We start from the raw sequence: 23090 nt of genomic DNA on the forward strand, positions 1-23090 counted from the left end.
GGGGTCTTACCAATCTCTCGTTAACCAGCTATCCTTTGGGACTTTTCCCAATTTTCTCCGATTGGCCCTTTGTGACTTTGCCTGTCTTAGGTTGTTCCTCTCCACAGAAGTCTTACCCATCATTGGCTAACCAGGCACACTTTGGAGCTTTCCCCAATTTTCTTCTTATGGCCTTATGTTGCTGTGCCTATCTTAGGTTGCTCCTTCCCTGAGTAATCTTCTCTGTCTTTGGCTAACTAGCCAATCCCTGGGGCTTTCACAAGTTTTCTCCTGATAGCCCTTTGTGACTGTGCCTATCTTAGGTTGTTCCTCTCTTTAAGGGTCTTACCCATATTTGGTTAACCAGCCATCCTTTAGGACTTTCCTAAATTTTCTCTTGATGGCCCAGTGTGAGTGTGACTCTCTTAGTTTGCATCTCCCCTGAGGAATCTTACCTGTCTTTGTATTACCAGTTAACCTCCAAGGCTTTCACAAGTTTTTCTTGATGGCTGCTTGTGACTGTGCCTGTCTTAGGTTATTTCTCCACTGAGGAATCTTACCTGTGTATGGCTAACCCGCCAACCTCCACAGCTTTCACGTTTTCTACTCATGGTCCTTTGTGACTGTGCCTATCTTAGGTTCTTTCATCCCCGAAGAATCTTAACTGTGTTTGGCTAACCAGCCACCCTTCGGGGTTTTCCCAATTTTTCTCATAATGGACCTTTCTGACTATGCCTATCTTAACTTGTTCCTCCCCTGAGGAATCTTACCCGTCTTTGGCTAACCAGCCATTCTCCTGAGGTTTCCTAAATTTTCTCCTGAGGGCCCTTTGTGACTCTGCCTGACTTAGGTTGTTGCTCCAACTGCAGAATCTTTCCCATCTTTGGATAGCCAGCCATCATCCAGAGCTTTCATATTTTCTCCTGATTGCCCTTTGTGACTGTGCCTGTCATAGGTTGTTCCTCCCCTGAGAAATCTTACCTGCCATTGGCTAACCAGTCACCCTTCAGGGCTTTTACATGTTTTCTCCTGATAGCAGTTTGTGACTATGCCTATCTTAGGTTTTCCTCTCTTTAGGGGTCTTACCTGTCTCTGGCTAACCAGCCATCCTTTGGGACTTTCCCCAATATTATCCTATGGCCCTTTGTGACTCTGCCCATCTTAGGGTGTTCATCCCATGAGGAATATTACCTGTTGTTCTAGTTTGCTAGCTGATAGAATGCAATATACCAGAAACAGAATGGTTTTTCAAAAGGAGAATTTAATGACTTGCTAGTTTACATTTCCAAGGCTAAGAAAATGTCCCAATTAAAACAAGTCTATAGAAATGTCCAATCAAAGGTATCCATTCAGGCTAAGAGACCTTGGTTCAAGAAGGCCGATAAAGTTCAATGTTTCTCCCTCAAGTGAGAAGGCACATACCAAACACAGTCAGCGCTTCTCTCTCAGCTGGAAGGGCACATGGTGAACATGGCGTCATCTGCTAGCTTTGTTTTGTGGCTTCCAGTTTCACGAAGCTCCCCGAGAGGCATTTTCCCTCTTCATCTCCAAATGTCTCTGGCTGGTGGATACTCTGCATCATGGTGCCGCAGTATTCTCTGCTCTCTCTGAGTCTCTCTCTCCAAAATGTTTCCTCTTATATAGGGCTCCAGTAAACCAATCATAACCCACCCAAATGGGTGGAGACATGTTGTCCCCTATCCAGTTTAACAACCACTGTGATTAAATCACATCATCCAGGGAGATGATCTGACTACACTTTCAAACATACAGTATTGAATAGATATTATTCTAACTTTATGAAATGATATTTTGATTAAAACGTAGCTTTTATAAGGGGCATAAATCTTTCAAACCACCACACCTGTCATTGGCTAACCAACCACCCTTCAGGGCTTTCCCAAATTTTCTCCTTATGGCCTTTTGTAGTGTACCTATGTTATTTTGTTCCTCCCCTGAGGAATCTTACCCGTCTTTGGCTAACCAGCGTACCTCTGGGGCTTTCACAAGTTTTCTCCTGATACCCCTTTGTGACTGTGCCTGCCTTAGGTTGTTCCTCTCATTAGGGATCTTACCCAACTTTGCATAACCAGGCATCATTTGGTGCTTTCTCAAATTTTCTCCGGATGGTGCTTTGTGACTTGCCTGTCTTAGGATGTACCTTCCATAAGGAATCATACCCGTCTTTGGCTAACCAGCCAAACTCAAGGGCTTTCAGAAGTTTTCTAATGATGGCACTGTGTGACTGTGCCTGTCTTCAGTTATTCCTCTCCTGAGGAATCTTACCCGTCATTGGCTAACCAGCCACACTTTGGAGCTTTCCCCAATTTGCTCATTATCACCTTTTGTTGCTGTGCCAATTTTAGGTTGCTCCTTCCCTAGCTAATCTTCTCCATTTTTTGCTAACTACGCAACCTCCAGGGCTTTCACACTTTTTTTCCTGGTAGCCCTTTATGACTGTGCCTGCCTTAGGTTGTTCCAATCTTTAGGGGTGTTACCCATCTTTGGTTAACCAGCCATCCTTTGGGACTCTCCCAAATTTTCTCTTGATGGCCGACTGAGGAATCTCTCATGTCTTTAGGTTACCAGCTAACCTCTGGGGCTTTCACAAGTTTTCTTGATGGCTGTTTGTGACTTTGCCTGTCTCAGATTATTCCTCCCCTGAGGAATCTTACCCGTGTATCTAACCTGCCAACCTCCGCAGCTTTCACAAGTTTTCTACTCATGGTTTGTGATTGTGCCTGTACTCAGTTGTTTCACCCCTGAGGAATCTTATCCATGTTTGGCTAATCAGCCACCCTTCAGGGTTTTCCCAAATTTCCTCATTATGGACCTTTGTGATGATGACTATTTTAATAGGTTCTTCCCCTGATGATTCTTACGTGTCTTTGGCTAACCAGTCATTCTTCGGAGGTTTCCCAAATTTTCTGAGGGCCCTTTGTGACTGTGCCTGTCTTAGGTTGTTCCTCGCTTGAGGAATCTCACCCGTCATTGGCTAACAAGGCACCCTACGGGCCTTTCACACATATTCTCCTGATAGCGCTTTGTGACTATGGCTATTTTAGGTTTTCCTCTCTTTAGGAGTCTTACCCCATTCTGGCTAACCAGCCATCCTATGGGACTTTCCCCAATTTTCTCCTGATGGTGCTTTGTGACTCTGCCTGTCTTAGGTTGCTTGACTCATGAGGAAACTTACCTGTCATTGGTTAACCAGCCACCCTTCAGGGCTTTCCCAAACTTTCTCCTTATGAACTTTGGTGGCTGTACCTCTCTCATTTTATTCCTCCCCTGACGAATCTTACCCGTCTTTGGCTAACCAGCCAACTTCTAAGGTTTTCAAAGTTTTCTCCTGATACCCTATTTTTACTGTGCCTGTATTAGGTTGTTCCTCCCTTGAGGAATCTTACCCGTCACTGGCTAGCCAGCCAACGTTGAGGGCTTTCAGCAGTTTTCTCCTGATGGCCCTGTGTGACTGTGCCTGTCTTAGGTTGTTCCTCCCCTGAGGAATCTTACCCGTCATTGGCTAGCCAGCCACCCTTCAGGGCTTTCTCAAGTTTTCTCTGGATGGCCCTTTGTGACTGTGCCTGTCTTAGGTTGTTCCTCCCTTGAGGAATCTTACCCGTCACTGGCTAACCAGCCAACCTCGAGGGCTTTCAGCAGTTTTCTCCTGATGGCCCTGTGTGACTGTGCCTGTCTTAGGTTGTTCCTCCCCTGAGGAATCTTACCCGTCTTTGGCTATCCAGCCACACTACGGGGCTTTCACACATATTCTCCTAATAGCGCTTTGTGCCTATGCCTATCTTAAGTTTTCCTCTCTTTAGGAGTCTTACCCCTCTCTGGTTAGCTAGCCATCCTATGGGACTTTCCCCAATTTTCTCCTGATGGTGCTTTTCTCCTTATGAACTTTTGTGGCTGTACCTCTCTTATTTTGTTCCTCCCCTGAGGAATCTTACCCGTCTTTGGGTAAACAGCCAACTTCTAGGGCTTTCACAAGTTTTCTCCTGATACCCTTTTGTGACTGTGCATGTCTTAGATTGTTCCTCTCATTAGGGATCTTACCTGCCTTTGCCTTACTAGTCAACGTCCAGATGTTCACATGTTTCTCCAGATGGCCCTTTGTGACTGTGCCTGTCTTAGGTTGTTCCTCCCCTGAGCAATCTTACCTGTCACTGACTAACCAGCCAACCTTGAGGGCTTTCAGTAATTTTCTCCTGATTGCCCTTGTGACTGTGCCTGTCTTAGGTTGTTCCTCCCCTGAGCAATCTTACCCGTCATTGGCTATCCAGCCACCCTTCAGAGCTTTCTCTAATTTTCTCTGGATAGCCCTTTGTGACTGTGCCTGTCTTAGGTTGTACCTCCCATGAGGAATCTTACCCGTCTTTGGCTAACCAGCCAACCTCAAGGGCTCTCAGAAGTTTTCTCCTGATGGCCCTGTGTGACTGTGCCTGTCTTAAGTTGTTCCTCTCCTGAGGAATTGTACCCATCTTTGGCTAACCAGCCACACTTTGGAGCGTTCCCCAATTTTCTCCTTCTGGCCTTCTGTTGCTGTGCCTATCTTAGGTTGCTCCTTCCCTGGGTTATCTTCTCTGTCTTTTGCTAACTACGCAACCTCCAGGGATTTCACACTTTTCCTTGTAGCTTTTTGTGACTGTGCCTGTTAGGTTGTTCCTCTCTTTAGGGGTGTTACCATCTTTGGTTAACCATTAACCAGCCATCTTGTGGGACTGTCTCAAATTTGCTCTTGATGGCCCATTTTGTGACTCTTAGTTTGTATCTCCCCTGAGGAATCTTACCTCTCTTTGTCTTACCGACTAACCTCTGGGGCTTTCACAAGTTTTCTTGATGGCTATTTGTGACTGTGCCTTTCTCAGATTGTTCTTCCGCTGGGGAATCTTACCCATTTATCTAACCTGCCAAGTTCCATGGCTTTCACAAGTTTTCTACTCATGGTTTGTGATTTGCCTGTCTTAGGTTGTTCCTCCCCTGAGGAATCTTACCCATCACTGGCTAGCTGGTCAACCTCGAGGGCTTTCAGAAGTTTTCTCCTGATGACCCTTTGTGACTGTGTCTGTCTTAATTTGTTCCTCCCCTGAACAATCTTACCGGTCTTTGTCTGTTCAGCCGTCTTTAGGGGCTTTCTTAAATTTTCTCCTTATGTCCTGATGTTCCTGTTCCTGGTTTGATGCCTTTAAACACATATTGTCGAGTTTGAGTGAAATGTGCATATCAGGTGCAGATTCCCTTGGTTGACCTGGATCACAAGATGCTCTACTCGATGCCTGATTCTTAAAACAAGAAAAGTCCGATTTATCATTAAAGAATTAAGGCAGGTAAATTATTCACAATGTAAACGTTGTGTTTTTGATGAAGATGAATTAAAAGCAATCATTCCTGCCAAAATAACATAAGAATTGATCCACACAAGCTTGAATATAAGCAACTTGATTCATTTTACATTTAAGAGAGCATGCGTTTTTTAATGATATCTTTGTACAGTAGTGGCCAAATTCCAATTAATTTACATGACTTGGCCTGGTTTGCTTCTCTGGGAACTTGCTAGGGATTGAAAGGAGCTTCCTGCAATGTAGACATTTTTATCAAAGTACTCCTCCTTCCAGGAGGATAGCCAGTCCTCCTTGCTTGAGTGCATGTTTTAAATGCTTCTTACCAAGGTCACACAATAGCAGCAGCAGTTACAAGCATTTGCAACATCAGGTGAACAGAACAGACCCCACAAATGCATCTTTTCTTTGCATTTGGCTCTTAGAATCTGATCTGCTCCTGATGCAAGCCATTGTTATTTTGGGGTAAATTTAGTTTATACATATATATTTTATATAAATACAGGACAAAGCATTGAAATATTTTGGCTTACAGGAATTTGGGTATTTACATGATTTGAACATTATTTAGTCAGTAATAGATTCACTTACAGTGATATTACTTTAGATTAAATACATCAAGCCACCTGTTTTGAGGCAAGAAAAGTATTTTCCAGCCGATATAATGATACCCAGGAGAAAATCAGGATACCTTTTTTAAGGGTGTGGAGATTTATTTTTTTCACACAGCCAAGGACATGAAAAATGTTAACATAAGTTATTGTAATAAAATACAGACTCTGCTTTTCACGCTGATTATTTAGAAAAGGCTTTTATAACTTTTCATTAGAGGAAGCTAAGAGTCTAAAAAACTTTGTTACTTTAACAGTGAGAAAACTAAACATTAGTCTTGCATTATTAAATTTTATAGATAGACCCATTAAATCTTTGTTGACTTTGATCATAATTTCCATTTCCACAAACCTTCCACAACTTATATTATCAGTTCAGGCTTTGTCTCACACTTTCCTCATTTTGTAGCAACTATTAACTTTATCTTAAGACAAAACTACTCTCTTTTTCCTATTAATAAAAACACATTCTTTATATCCTTCATACTTAAGTCATTACTTCAAGCGAATATTTCACCACATATAATTGTCATCAAAATCAAATTTGTCAGAATAATGTTAAATACTTAGAATGCTTTAATCAATGCATATTTGAAACATTAATATACAATTTTCAACAGAAACTTTTACTTTTTAAAAGTTTTTTTATTTCCTTTTCAAATATGGATCAAAGGTAAACTCATGGCCAGTGTTCAAATAGCTATTTGTCAAAGACCTGAGTTTACCCTGAGTAGAAGGAGATGGGACTACCATTCCCATCCCTTGCCACGAGATTTTATTTGTAGCATTTGTATAAATTTCAGTAGAATAATTATTTAGAGTAAACCAAGGTAACTTAACCAGACACTTTGAGTCAGAACTACAGTTTTGAATTATGTACCCCTTGGGGGACCAATCCATTACAATTCCATAGGAACCATTAATGACTAAATGACTACTGACTGTTCAGCATGGCCTTGTTCCCACTGAATATTCTCTGACTCTGGTGTATATGAATTTTTTTTTTTTTATATATAAAGGCAGCTCATTAGGAACAGGCTCAGAAAATTTTTCTTTATCTTGCTCTGCTAAAGGTATGGTAAAGAAGCAATCTTTTAAATTTATCACAATAATAAACCAGTTTTTTTTTTTTTTTGGACTTATAACTAGTGTGGGCAAGTCAGGTTGTAATGACCCCTTAGGTTGAATAATAGCATTAACTTTTCTCAAATCAGTTAACATTCTCCATTTTTCCTGTTTCTTTTTTTTTTTTGCATAATAAATACTGGAGAATTCCAAGGACTATGAGATTCTTCTATATGTCCTGCTTTAAAATATTTTTGAACTAATTGAGCTAGAGCCTCTAATTTTTCCTTTAGATAAGGGCCACTGCTCAACCCACACAGGTTCATTTGTTTTCCAAGTTAAAGGTATGAGTTGGAATGTAATGTCAGCAGCAGCTCCAATTATAAATTTGGATAGCTGAGGTTGTCCTTGAATATTAAACTTTTGTGAGGGGCTCTGAATTGAATTGCAACCTGTGTTTTTCATCATGTTTTTTACTGTGGGAGCTAAGAATGGAATGTTAACATATGCTCCCCATTGCTCTAATAAATCTTTACCCCAGAGATTATTGCTATGTCATTATTGCTATAAGCATATTGCTGTGTTCCTATTTGATCATCTGGCCCTTTATAAGATAGGGTATTAACACTTTGTTGGAAAATTTTAACCATGCCATTTTCGTGTAAAGGCTGGTTCAGTGTTTGCAAAGACCATCTTAATGACCAGTATTTTAAAGCAATAATAGTAACATCTGCTTCTGTATTTACAAGTCCTTTAAAAGATTTATCTTCAATCTGTATAATACATTCAGGTCTTTCTCTTGTTAATGACTCTTGTCAATATACTTCTTGTTTTTCAAAGTATTGTTAAATTTTCTTATTCTTTTCTTTTTTGAATGTTTCCTTTTATAATATGGTAAAACTAATAATTGGACAATCCAGTTTCCTTTTCTACAATTTCAGTAATATCTTTTCCCCTGGGTCACCATGGCCTTATATGAGGTGGGCCCGCATTTGGGGTAGCAGTATCATCACATGAATTAGGCAGTGTCTCCTTTATAGAAAGTGTGGTCAAATCGGGATAAGTCATTAAAGACAAACCAGGAGATGCTGAAGGAAGAAAAGGAGATACTGGAGGAAGGGCATCATCTATTCCTGGCTTATCATACTTCCCCTTTTTATCACCTGTTGTAGAATTAAGAGGGTCAATAATGGCAACAGAGGAAGAAGATTCTTGTACTAACTGTGCCATTTTGACACATTCATGATCTGGAGAAAGCAGGTGACGAGTTAACATCCACAAAGTAAAAATACCTACTGAAATATGTTTAAGATCAAGAGTCCATATCTGTTTTTTATTTGTTTTCCTACTTTTGTCAAAGTTTGAGGATTAACTGCACTTTCATCTGGAAACCATGGGCAGCAGTCCTGTGCATAACTAAGAAAAGTTTCTAACTGAGACTGAGAGAATTTTGTGCCTCTAGTGGACAGCATAGATTTATAGAGAGGCTCCTTTCTGCTGAACCTGAATACCCCATGTGTTACACCTATCTTAAAATATCTCCAATTCGCTCCTTACCTTTTCTGTATATTTGTAGTGGGATCTCTGGAGCGTGTTGTCACTTTGCGCTCTAAGAGTTCCCGTATCAGGTCCCTTGGAAGCCACTTGCCGACTGCAGCTGGAGCAACAATTCAGACAGCGTTCGATGGGGCATGGCAGATTTATGAAAAAACACAACACAGAGTTTAAGAGAAAGCGGGGGCTAGGTGGTTCATTGCCTGACTGATGGCAACTGACCCCGAGAAGTCAGCACATGTTTATTTTATACTGCTTAACACTGGAATTCTAGATAAGGCAGTGCAGTCCATGAGAATGTGCTTGTCATAATGAATAAGGATACAGAACTTTCTTGGGGATAGAGTGAACATTAATCAGCCTGCTCAAAGCTGCAGAGGCAGAACTTTCCTACAGTAAGGCCAGATTAGATAAGGCACAGCACAGGCTGGACCTCAATTCACAGGAGGCCATGGGGCTGTGCCTCCAAGGTTATTCTCATGTGAATTTGCCAGCACTCAGAGGCCTGCTTCATGGAAAACCTGACCTGGACCCCAACACTTTTCTTTGCCACTTTCCTAAAACTTGGCAAAGTAATAAGTAAGTAGCTGTAGTTTCAAAACAGAATTTGAGTAAATAAAATAAGTAATTAACATTTTTAATATCGGCAGTCATTCATTTTTATCCTGAAAGCTACCACACATCTTCTATAGTGGAGTTGAGGCTTATAATTAATGATTGTAGTAAAAAACACATTGGATGTCATGCCCCATTTTCTATCAGGGAGATGCCATGAGGGTTACATGTCATCTGGCACATGCCAAAAGAAGAACTCCTAAAATTATGAATCAAGGAATTTATAAAAGCCACAGGGCAGCTGCCACGCTTGCTTCCTAAGAAAGGGAAAGAATCATAATCTCTCTAATGAAAACAAATCCTTTGTAATATAAAAATATGTCTTGGTATTCCAAATTTCTCTGGAGGTTATATCTCTGTCTATTGAATCATTTTTATACTTCCAAGGATTTTTTTTTTTTTTTTTTTTTGCATGGCAGGCATCAGGAATAGAACCAGGGTCTCAGAGTACTATGCCACTGTGCCACCACCAAGGATTTCTTTTAATCCAGGTACCAATTTCTTTGCTCACAACATTCTAGCCATGCAGAAAGAGGAAAATACTGATATTACTTTGTAATCAGGAAGATTGCCTTCCCGATGCCAACAGGCACATCACTCTATTCCCTTCTTCTATGAAAAAAAAAAAATGATAGAAACAAAGAAAGAGATATTAATGAGAAATTACATTTCAATTTTTGTTAGGTGGCATTTTTTTACTCTCCATTACAATAAGTAAAAGTTCATTTTCTTAAAGATTTCATAGTGACTTAAGCACCCAAAAGGAGACAAAAATATAATTTTTAGGATCTGGAATTTATATTTGGTTATAAAAATTTTGTTCCAATAGTAAAATATTTCCAACTGTTATTCCTCTGCCTTTCCACTATGTACCTGATGTGTGGGTGTGAACATTTCAGTGCAGTTTCATGTAATGAATGATTAATTCATTAAATATGATTTAGAGTTTATTGCGGTGTCATGTGGTGTTAATGATAAGGTTCCTAGTGTTTGCATTATTGTTGGAAAACACACGCAAAAAAATAAATAATAAATCCAAACAATGTTGTATGTTTTGTAGAAAACAGAGCATGTTGAGACGCGAGGGTTAAGGGTGGCATTTAGAAAATAGGGTCATGGAAAATTAACATTTAAGCTGAGACCTAAAGAGTTTTATGTCTCCCCCACAGAAAAGAAAGAATATTCCTGTTAGAGAAAGAACAATTAGTAAAACTCTGAAGATGAGGAAAAATTGAATCTTTTCTACTTTCTGCTTTCAAGAAAAACAGGGTGGGCAACCATGGCTTAGTGGCAGAAAATAAATGTCAATGTTTAACATTAATGTTTAATGTTTAAAATATTAATGGCCCTTCAGTATCCTAATCATCTTTATACTAATGCAGAAAATTACACACACTAACACATTTGAATGCACTGATATAGTAATAATAATAATAAAATTAACTAAGATTAAATCAGAGTCTAATATGTACCAGAAATTTTACTCTGTTCATGATATAAATCAAACATTCATCCTTATTCTTCAAACACCCCACTTCACAGCTGAAGACACAAAATTATACATGAACATGCCAAGACAGTGGAGCTTGGGTGTGATTCCAGTTTAGACTAGCTCCAACAACAGGCTCTTAAGTGCTATGATTGCTTAGAAGGCCAATAATGAGTTTTATTAAGTTGCTGCAGTTAAATCCATGTCTTTATAAATCCATGCCTACACATATCCATGTCTGTTTATTTCTAGGGACTCCAAAATGCTTGCATTAGGCCCGCTATAGAGAGAACTCATTTAGGTTAATATCCTGAATAAGGAGGAAATGTATTGCCACTTTTATCCTGCAGTCCCTGCATCTCTGAAAAGTAGAACAAAAGATGTGGATGTGGGCCTACAGAGGCAGAAAATAACCAATTGCTTGGACTGGAATTGAAGAAAGAAAGCAATAAATAATCTGGTTTTGTTGAATGTATTCACCTGGCATTTTATTTCCGCTTCTTTAGAATACATTTATGATGATGAAATATAACTTTGAATACATTATTTTTCTCAATGGATGTAATATGTAGGGATATAATTTATCATAGCAAAATATGTCTATTCTAATGCTTTTGCCATTTATGAAACTTAGAAATATGAGTGCATAGAATATTAAAATATTACAAATATTCTCTTCTCATTCTATGCCTATGGAATTTAAAATATTTTGGGCAGGGATTAAGGTAAAGTAATGAAGTATTCTTTTGTTAAGCAACTCCTACTTCTGTATATGAAATGGTAATAAAATGAAATCCTGAATTATAAGGATCATATTTTAAATATTTTGCAGATAGCGATCATGCAATCATGGGATGGAATGCTATTAGTATAAATATGGTTCACAATTTTACTGATCCATAGTTGTTATGCCACTATTTGAAGTTCTTTTTGAATTCATGTATTTATTGGTTCCTCTAGAGTAAGCTAGCTTGCCAGCCCCTTAGCTAAGGGTAAGTTAGCTTACACTGGTTTCAAAGCATGTTGGAATCCTTTATGCATAATCAACTACACTAGATCAGTTCAAAAGAAATTTTTTTGTATGCTGTATGGCAGGGGTTACATTTCATTCATTTTCCATGTGAGTATCATTATCACAACAACATTTGTTGAATTTTTGTTTTTCTTTGTTTGTGTGTTTGATTTTGGGGGGAAGTACATGGGCCAGGAATTGAACCCAGGTCTCCCACATAACAGCCAAGAATACAACTACTGAACTACACTTGTACCCCCTAGATTAGTTCAGTATCAATTAATATGGTGCACTAAAAAGTAAGTATAAAATGTATGCTGTCTAAGAGGAGGAAAAGTTGTAGTTCCACCATCTAATTTATGTTGGACTCTGTGCGTCTACTAATTTAGGCTAAGATTACAGGAACTGTTTCATCATTCACATAAAAATATTATTTCATTGAGATGTGTGGCAATGAAATTCCTAAGAATTTTGTTTTAATATAAGTTACTGGTATGGTCAGTTGGTTCTCTGAAATTAAGTTCGTGGCTTTCATTTATTTTTATTGGAGGCCACTTGTCAGATGTGGTCTATTTTTCTAGTTTGTCAACATCATTTTTTTTTATCAAAATTCTGCCCCTGCTTCCAACGCTCACATTAACAACAACAACAAGATTGACCAGTATCCAGTATGCTATCAATATGCTAAAATTAAGTCAATGAGTAAAATATTCAATAAAACAATGTGAAATTTATAATGTTCGTTATTTTTTGCCTAATTTGGAGTTCACAAAATCATAATCACAGGTCTTTTGATTATATTGTTACAGAGAACACATTCAAATGATTTGGGCAACATATATTTATTCTCTAAGAAAATTTGATGGACTTATGCAGAAAAAAAGAACTTTTTGATATATAATCTAATACTAGCACAATTATCAGATATTAAAGTAGTTTTCTCTATTTCCTGAATATGCTCACCAAACATTGCTAATTTTCTTCCATTGGTTTTGTCATAAAATATCTCATTGATAGAAAAATTCAGAATGTATCAATATGTTAGCATTGGCAGGTGGCTAACAAGTATTATTATAGTTACTTCAAAGATCTCTCCTAAACCTCTTGAAGGTGCCTGTGGTGGCTGGAAGCTGTATATACCCCAGAAAATCATGCCATTAAATTAACCCATTCCTCTGGATGTGGATTCATTGTAAGTAGAATGCTTTGATGAGGTGACTGCAGCTAAGGTATTGTCCACCTCAATTAGGATGGCTCTTAATCTTATTAGTGGGGTCATTTTAAAGCAGAATGAACTTCAGACAGAGTAACAGCAAGCCATAGAGGCATGAAGTTGAAATTCAGTGGAAATTGGAAAAGAACAGAGAGGGCGCCATGTGCATTGCCGTGTGACAGAGAGGCCAAGGACCAAAGATTGCCAGCAGCCAGTCCCAGAACACCAGTCTTCAGGAACAAAGAGACTTGATGATGCTTCTATCTGGACTGTGGCCTAGCTCAAACCATGAGCAAAGACATTTCTACTGTTTAAATTGACCTAGGAATCTAAAACAGTGCCCGAAAATTCAGAAACACTATACAATTGAAATTTAAATTAGAAAACATACCAGTGATGAAATCAAGAATGAAAACAGATGATGCATGAAAAGGCAGCCAATGATGCATATCAGCACTCAAACACACTTATTACTAAAAAGGATAGATAGAACTGTGAAACTATTTCCATGTGAAGCCTTTTCCACAGTGTAGAGCAAAAGTCCTGGGTTACTACCTAGGAAAAAAAAGCTCATCATATGGAGAACAGCAAAGAAATGCCTGCATTCAAGAGTAAGAGTCTGCACAAAAGAATTGAAAGCAGGAACTCAGCCCACTAATGTTCTAAGCAGCGATATTCCCAATTGATGAAGGATGGAAGGAACCCAAGTGTCCTTCAACACTTGTACAGATAAATAAAATGTGGTAAACACATTCAAAGCAACTGAGGCAGGCTGACATACCAACAATCCTCGGCAGTGCTAATGGAAAGCCCTCCCTCCGTAAGGCCCAAACCTTCTGCCTGGGCAGATTTAACAATTGATGACACCAAAAAGTACCCTGCCCCAGACAACTCACATAGTTCACATCCTCCTTGCCTCCCTCTCCCCATTCTCCCATACCCTTTTTTTGTTCTAAGCAGGTATATAAACTGTTTCCCCACCACTTTTCTCTGAGCAGTTACTTCCTTTCAATTCTGCTCTCATGCATGTCACTTAGCTTAATAAACTTACTCTGCACCTTGGTTTTCAGAGTCTGTTTTCAACTTAGACTGTACAACACAATGAACCCTATTGTAAATGATGGACTATAGTGGATAGCACATTTCTAAAAGTGTTCTTCCATGAATTCTAATAAACATTTCTCACTAAAAAAAAATAGTAGGAGTCCAAATATTTCTGCTCACTGCATGGTACTATGGTATCACCGTTGCCAAGAAACACGTGCAGCAAAAGTCATAGAAATATTTCACTTACATAAAGAAGAGAAAATAGAATTGGTTTCAGTAGTGAGCATCAGTCCCCATGGCCAAGGAGTCCCTCCTAGAAGCCATCATAGGACAATGGACTGCACACACCCCTCTTATGCTGCAGTAGGAAGGCCACATTCCCCCCCCCACCACCACCAAGAATAGATATATTAGTGAGATTGGGCAGGTGTCAGGTGGCACACATCCGTAAGCAGGTCAAAAAAGTTCACAGTATACTGGAAAAGGCAGGATCACCTTACTAGAATTATAAGCTCATTGCTCAGCCTCTAAAGCAGCAAACGTGCCATGTCCAGGGCTCTGATAAGGCAAGCCTGGAGAGGGTCAGTAGGTTGCATGATGGCAGCTTCCCCAGCACATATTAGCATATAATACGCTAATGATAGCAGCTTCCCCAGTACACATTAGCATATAATATGCTAATTCAATGATGCTGAAACAATCGTTTTTAAAAATTGATAGAATAAATTTTAAAAATATTTAAAATTTGTGTTGATTCTTCTACTTGTTATATCATATTTAGAGAATCAGTGACTTAAAATAATAGCAGAATCAGCACAAGATATATAAATGTAAGTACATTTTAAAATTATACTTTAGCCAATTCGTATGTATTTCAATATACCAAATAATATAATGAGACCCAATGGAAAGAACCAATATCAAACAGAATAATTAATAATTGTAAAGTGAATGTAGATAGTAAACACTAAAATATCAAAAAAAGTCTTACCACATGGTGAAAATATAAAATCAACCATGAAATAAATTTTATTAGTGAAAACACATAAAAAACAGTATATGCAAAAGATTATCCAAGGAAGGAAATTTTAATGAAGTAAGGGGGATTACAGTAAAGGGCATAATTCACAATGAATATGTGAGTTTTGAACTTTTATGAACTTGAAAAGACTGGTTTATATATATTAAGTAAAACCTCCTATAATCTAAATAATTTAGAATTAAAGATAATTTAAAGAAACAAAAACTCAGTCTATTCTAGACTAAGTTAATAATAGAGAAGTATATAAAATTTGTACAATATAGTCTAAAATGCTGATATGTGCAAGTGTAATAATATGGTACATGCTGGCATATTATCTATAGTACTTAAATATTACACACATATATATGACATTTGGAAATCAACTTTATATTTCATTTAACAAAAAAGAGATCATGGCCATATTATTTAATCATGACTGAATACAATTAATTGATATGAAAGTTTAACACCATTTGCATAAAATGATCATATTTCAATAAAGATAATTTATTAAATAACTTTCACCTCAATAAGAGCTTTCATATCCATAAAACAAAGCAAAGATAAAGTAATACTCAGAGGAAAGTGTTTATAAGCCATAAAATAATGGTGAATGAAAGTTAGTTTAATCAAAGTAAGTATTGAATTATCGAAGCCAAAACATAATAAAATAGCAAATAGGAACTAACAGAAGAAACAGAGAATTTGAATATGACAATTTAAATTAACCAGTCTGAGAATCAAGAAAATAAAAACTGAAGACAGGAAATCCTGAGGAACCAGTGGGACAAAGGGAGTTCCAAAAGGAGAAGAAAGGAAAAAAGGAGCACAGAGAATATTCAAAGAAATAACGGCTGAAAACTTCCCCAATTTAAAGAAGGATATGAATATACACATCCAAGGTGCTCAGTAAATACCAGACAGGATAAACCCTAACAGAACCATTTCACAGCATATTCTAATCCAACTGCTGCATGCCAAAGATAGAGAATTCTGAAAGCTGACAGACAGAGCAACGTGACACATACAAGGGAACTCAAAGAGGTTAAGTGCTGATTTCTTATCAGAAACTACACAGGCAAGAAGTCAGTGAACATCACAATTAACATTCTGAAAGCAAAAAAATGGAAACCATGAATTCTATATCCAGCAAAATGATACTTCAAATAATGAAGGAGAGGTTAAGACAATGCCAGATGAAAGCTGAGGGAGTTTGTAGTCAACAGACTGGTCCTACAGAATTGTGCAGTTTAAAAGCAAAGGACAATAATGTATTGAAAATGCCTGAAGAAAAAAAGATACCTGATAAGGGTGACAACATGAGTAAATATAAATTTCAATATTGTATTTTTGGTTTGCAACTGCCCTTTTTACTTACAAAAGGATCTAAAAGACAAATGCATAAATGTAGTGACAAATCAGTGTTTTGGATTCAATATATAAATATGTATTGTGTGGCAAGAACTTCACAAAGGTGGGTAGAAGGATAAGTATAAGAGCATAGTTGTGTGTACTATTAAAGTAGATGACAATGGCAAACAAAATACTCATACCTTTAGGTCGCTAAATTTAAGACCCCGGATAACTACAAAGAAATATCAGAAAATACATAAGCTCTTAGGGACAAAAATCAAAGTATGGGTTGTCGGGGGTGTGCAGCAGGAGAAATGGGGAGTTAATGCATAGTGAATATAGGGTTCCTGTTTTGGGAGATGAGAAGGTTTTAGTAAGATTTAGTAAGTTTTGTAATGGAAGGTGGTGAGGGTGCTGCAATACTGTTAATGTGATTTATCTCTCTGAAATCAGGTATGCTGGGGAGTGGTTGAGATAAAGATTTAATGTGTATATGACCCCACAACTATATTTAGAAAGAGCAACTAAAGAAATAATGATAATTACATGTAACACCAATTCTTGACAAGAACTAATGAGAGAAAAACCAGCTTGAAAGAACAGTATTGGGCCCTATGAAAAAAAAATAAAAGGAATATGGACTGTAAGCTTTATATCACTGTTAAATTTCTTGAGCTTGATAACTGCACTTAGGTGGTTACAAAAGTGAAAATACTTATTCTTAGGAAATGTATATGGATGTATTCAGTGTTCAAGGAGTATGATGTGTGCAATTTACACTCAAGTGTTCATAAAAATGGGATTGATAAATATATAGACAGACAGTAGATGGAAAGATGAATAGATGAATGGAAACAGATAGCTAGTAGATAGATGGATAGACAGACAGACAGATAGACAGACAGACAAGTAGGCAGAATGATAAGATAAACGGTAGAATGTTAAAAATGGTGGCTCTGGTTGTTGGGGGCATAAGAGTACATTGAAGTTCTCTATGTGTTTTTTATTATTTTTGTGATCGTCTTGTAAGTTGGAAAGTATTTCAAAATAAAAATCTTAAGAACATAAAATAAATATCAGCTCTACAAGAAGAAGGAGACAATAGAAAAAAGAAGAATGTATTGCCTAATAATTAGAAAGAATAGATTTTAAAACCTAGGAAATATTTCTTAAAAGAAGTTTTAATGGAAATAAAAAGTCTCCAATAAGATTGAACAATTAAAACTAAGGAAATGATACAACTATTCCACATTAGAAATGGAGAATAATATAATCATAAATACGGTATTTCTAAACAGTATTTTTAAACATTAAATATAATGATAAGCTATAATTGCAGCACTTTAATTTCAGATAAAACTCAATAAAATTTTGTAGATGTAGATATTTGCCACTGACAGAAATAAAAAATGTTTTGGACAGATAAAAGAAACACTCAATGTTACCAAATTAATAGTTTAAAAAACGTGGCACTGTTTTATTATACATGCTTTATCCCCCAATTCCAATTTCCATATCTGAGAGTTCATTGTTCCATAGCGTATTTCATCTGCCCTTGCTTTTCTTTCTCTTTTCTCTTTCTCCCATTTAATGTGGTAACCTAAATAGATGTTGAGATGCCTCTTTTCTACTACCATAACAGTTTAGAATTAGATATATTGTTCTTGGACCTTTTATCTTCTATTCAATGAATTTTGTCCATTTCTATAATGTCACAGATGTTACTATATTGACTTAAAAAATAAGTTTGTATAGTAGACACCTATATAGTTCAAAAACTATTGGGATATTCTTTGCCCATAACAACTTACCTCATGAGTTTCTTCTATCCTGCTCATGTTTTCCTTCTACAATGCAATTAAATACTTAAATCTTATACTAAGTCTGCATTACACTAATGCAGATTAGGCAAAGACACGACAGATATAAATAGAGAGCCTACTGATGGGTACAGATATATTTAACGTGTAGACTTGCTAAATATAACACATTAAAGTCTTTGTGGATAAAAGGCTTATTCAACAATCATGGTTAACTATAGAATTTTTAGAGAAAATACTATTATCTCTACTGTTTTGCACAAAAATAATTCCTTATATTATCAAGATCTGAGTATAAAAAGGAAAAAAACACAAACACTGCATGACTTTATTATCATGTGGCAGGAAACCTTAAAATAACTGAAATTATTTTAACTTATCACTTTGAAATGCTTCTTAAAGACAGTTTAATGATGCATTAAACACAATTGAGAAGATTTTGCTTATAAGAGCTAAATTTAGTCAGATACATATTTTTTAGTATTTATAATTATATCCAGGATTTTGAAAAACATTTGCCAAATATGATTGCAATATGACATAAAATAAATGGAGTCATCCAACTGAGATATTTTTTCATGAAATATATGCATACATTTTTATGGTCATTACATAAAAAGGTTGTTTCATCTACTAATGTAGTTTCATTTTACTCTAGGGAATCCAGCTGCCAGAATACATGTTATTATTACATGTATGTCAAAAAAATACTACGCACTTCACTAAAATACATTCATTCAACACTTTCATTTGGCAATCTCTAGCTGCAACAAATTTAACACAACCTTGAAGTTGTCTGCTGTACTGGGAATTGAGAGCAAGATTCACTTCAGTGGAAATATAAAACCAATTGTATAATATAATTTGCAGCTTATTCCTTTAAATTCTTATAAAAAGTGAACCACTTTCAAGTATGCAGAACTTTTTTTCTTTAAAGAATGCATTTACTCCACTAAATCAGAATATTATAGTTGAAACTACAGTGAATTAAAGGAATAAGTAATTTGGACTCAGAAAATATAAGATTGACTATAAATAAAAGATAAAATATAAAAATCAATAAAATATATTGATTTAGCAATGCTTTAGGCATGAAATGAAGTGAATTTTTATACAATTATAGCAATTTCTTTTATATTAATTCTGGGACCTCTCTGATTGATTCGTTTGCAAATACTCCATTGTGAGTCAGGTATAGGAGCCATTCCTTTTGCCATAAGACATATTCAAATATTCTAGAAATAATTTCTTAGCCGGGAACAAATTAAGCCTAATACATAATTAAGAAAATATACGTACTTTCTTTGAAGCTTTTCCTTCTGATGGCGTTCCTTAAAAAAATAATGCAATATACAAAAGGAAACATGAACCCAGGTGACCACTCAGCCATAACATGGTCCTTTTGCAAATATGGACACTTTTTAATCAAAACTTTTACAGATATACACAATATTAACATACACATTTATATTAAGCAAGTCTTTCATTTTAAAGTTATTTTAAAATGAACATTTTTGTTATAAAAACATTTCCTAAAAACTAATTTTCACTATTTTTGCTCTATAAATCAGATTATATAAATTACAGCTCTATAGAGTCAGACCCTACAAATTGCTTCAAATATATAGTCCATACCTTAAAATTTGCAATAAGCTTTTTATTGTTAGATTTTTAATCTCCACAAATCAGTCAGTAGAAATCAAACACTCACAAACACACACTTACATGGAAAAAGAGAGAGGGATTGAGGAAGGGAGAAGGAAGAAAAGAAGGTGGACAGACAGAAAAGAAAGGTATATGGAAAGAAAGAAGGAAGGAAGGAAAAAAAGAAGAGAAGAGACAGAGAGAGAGGGATGGAGGGAGGGAGGGAGAGAGAGAAAGGGAAAGAGAAAAAGAAAGAATGAAAGAGAAAGAACAGAGTAGGAAGAGAGAGAGAGGAGGAAGGGAGAGAAGGGGCAAAGACGGAAGGAGGGAGGAAGAAAAGAGGGGGAGAGAGAGAGACACTGAGAATTCCAGTTTTCTTCAAAAGCATGATACCCTCAAAATTAAACAAAATATCATATAGGGTGTTTTTTTATCCACATTCAATGTGATCAATACTCCAAATTGCAAACAGTTCTCATATTTTAGCTGTTTGGATCATGTGAATCTACTTTCATACTTAATTTGCAAAATCAGCCTCTATATCACAGTAAATTACGTTATTGTTTAAACAGTCTAAGTGAACAAAAAAGATTACATAAAGCCGAAAGACATATATTCCTAACCTATTTCTATGGCATATTTAAAGGTATTAGTTATCACACTTGTGCATCTCTATTCATTTGTTACTTTTTAAAAATGGCAATTAGTTTTATGAGATAAATATAACCTTTTTTTTTGCATGTGCAGGCACCAGGGATCAAACCCGGGTCTCCCGGCATGGCAGGTGAGAACTCTGCCTGCTGAGTCACTGTGGCCCACCCATTTTTTTTATGTATAATTTTTAATAAATCTAATATTCCTTTAGAAAGGAATGTTGTGTCTGTTCCTTGACAATTCGCCTGGCCCAAATGATGAAAATCTAACCATAATTTTAGTTAGGGAATTGTAACCCCGAAATACCCTCATGGTATCCCATTTTGAAATGGCAGAATTGAAGCTACATTTTTTCATTACTTACACTTGAGATCATTTTGAAAGGTTCTTCTGCTGTAGGATGTGTGGATTCTTTAGAGGCTGATCACCCGGAAATGTCTCCCCAGCATGCTGCTCTGTGTACTGCCATAAGCGACATCCCAGCCTTCCAGGGCCTTGTTATCCAGTTATTGGTAGAAGCAAAGACACACTTCACTTTTCACAAAGGACGTATATATTTCATATGTTGGTTTTTGGGTAAAATAAAAAAAAATTGAATGTGAATGATATTTGTTAGCCATGTTTGTTAGCCCAAACCTATTTATCAGGTCAAATATATATTCTCATTGTTCATGACATGTTTTCTTACCAATTATTTGTCAACATAGTATTCTTTATCCTCTGATTTTCTTTATTTTGGGGGATCTAACATTAGAGGATAATAAGCCTGGAAGGAGTCTGAGAGATCACCTTGTCCATAGTTGCTATAACCGATTTATTTCTGATAAGGGCAGAGAATTTTCTGGAAAGCTTCTTTCCTGGATTATAGCAAGGGCCTTTTTAATCATTTCCCTGCTTCCACTGATGTTCCTTAATGGCAAATTTCCCTAAAAACCACTAAAGTGATCCCTTTGAAAGGTAAATCATTCCACAGCAGTCTATGGGGCTTAACTATTCATGCAGGTAACATTTACGCTTATTCATTTATTGTGGCTGCCGCAAAAAATTGCCTGATACATGGCAGCTTAAAACAACAGAAATGTATTCTCTCACAGTTATGGAGGCAGGAAGTCTGAAATCATGATGCCAGCATTGCTGTCATCTGCCAGAACTCTCTAGAGGAGAAGCTTTTCTTGTGATTGCAGCTTCTGCTGGCCCCAGGTGTTCCTTGGCTGTGACTGCATCTGTCTTACATGGCCAAATTGTCTCCCTCTGTCTCTGTTTCTCCTCTGTGTGCCCTTATAAAGACACTGATGATTTGATTTAGGACTCCCCTAGATAGCCCAGGTTGATCTCATCTCAAAATCCTTAACTTCATTACATCTATAAAGACCTTTTAACCAAATGAACTCATATTTACAGGTTCTGGGGGATATTATGTGGCCATATCTTTTGGGGGGACACTAAACAACCCACTAAAATTAAATTCCAGAGTCCTATCGGCCACCGCACCATCTAGCTGCTGGCTCTTCTGTGACCTCTGATTTGACAACCCTGTCCTCCATGTTCTCCCTTGGCACTGACCGTTCCTCTGTCAGAGGTCCCCTTCCCCTGGGTGTCTGTGTGGCACACTCACTCAGTGAGGGCAGTGGTACACTAAGCTTTTTTCCTCAGAAAAGCAATTTCTGATAGGGCAGAATTTGGTCAGGCACACACCAAATCTGCTTTTCCTCCCTCTTGGGCAGAGAGCTCCTCTCTTCCCACTCTAGACTATGGTTGCATGTGGTCATATTACTGAATTTTGACCAGACATAGTGAGTGCCAGTGAGGAGAGGAGAGCAGAAACAAGAGACAGAACATCCTTGATGCTTGTACAACTAATGGAAAGCTGCTCACCAGCAAGGTGGGTGTACTCACGACTGGTCTTAACATGAGTAAGAAATAGATATGTGCTGGTTAAAGTACTGAGGCTTTCAGGTGCATTCTACATTCTACAATCTAGTGTTACCTTCCCTAATAGTTCCACCAGTTCACACTATTCAAAATATCATCTTCCCTTCAATTATTTTATATTTTTAAATAACTGCACATTTTCTGTAACTATAATAAACCTTTTGCTTATATTTGTCTATCTGTCCCTTAACACCACAAGAGAAGAATTGTCTTTTTAAATTTTTCTTTATTTTTTTCTCCTCTTTTTTTCTTTTATATATTTTATATTTTTCCCATTGAGTCCCTATTCCTGATAATAGTAACTTGTGCATAATGGGCACACCAGACATATTGGTTAAATGGAATTTGTGGCATAATGATTATTTTTAAATATCTCAATTTTCTCATACTTTTGATAATAGAAATAATTGGGGTGGCGGCCATAGATTGAATGCTGTCCTTCACAAAGACATGCTCAAATCCTCGTCCACCTTGTGGATGTGAAACCATTGTTAAATAGGATCTTCAAAGATGTTAACAGTTAAGGTGAGGCCAAAGTGAGTCAGAGTGGACCTTAGTTCAATATGACGAAGTCCTTATAAATGGAGGAAATTTGGACACAGCAGGACACAGACAGGAAACGGGAGGTAGGGGATCTGACAGAGGCAGAACATGAGTTATGGAATGCCAGGAAGACAACTCCAGAATTCTTCTAGACTTGGTTCTACCAACACATTGATTTCAGACACTTAGCCTC

General features: G+C 37.0%; 2 long non-coding RNA genes across 3 annotated transcripts in view; one reads left to right on the top strand and one right to left on the bottom strand.

The window, feature by feature from the left end:
* Positions 1-23090, top strand: part of LOC143681460 (uncharacterized) — an 87814-nt gene that overhangs the window by 54173 nt on the left and 10551 nt on the right. Inside the window, exon 2 of the long non-coding RNA XR_013174651.1 lies at positions 10336-10435. This is a non-coding gene — a long non-coding RNA (uncharacterized LOC143681460). The remainder of the gene's footprint in view (positions 1-10335; positions 10436-23090) is intronic.
* The window catches only part of LOC143681459 (uncharacterized), a 28069-nt gene continuing 6206 nt past the window's right edge, over positions 1228-23090 (bottom strand). For both annotated transcript variants that reach the window (XR_013174649.1, XR_013174650.1), the window contains 3 exons: positions 20787-20956; positions 8555-8654; positions 1228-5264 (listed from right to left, as the gene is read on the bottom strand). This is a non-coding gene — a long non-coding RNA (uncharacterized LOC143681459). The remainder of the gene's footprint in view (positions 5265-8554; positions 8655-20786; positions 20957-23090) is intronic.

Source organism: Tamandua tetradactyla, chromosome 4 (assembly GCF_023851605.1).
Source record: "Tamandua tetradactyla isolate mTamTet1 chromosome 4, mTamTet1.pri, whole genome shotgun sequence".
NCBI classification, from domain to species: domain Eukaryota; kingdom Metazoa; phylum Chordata; class Mammalia; order Pilosa; family Myrmecophagidae; genus Tamandua; species Tamandua tetradactyla.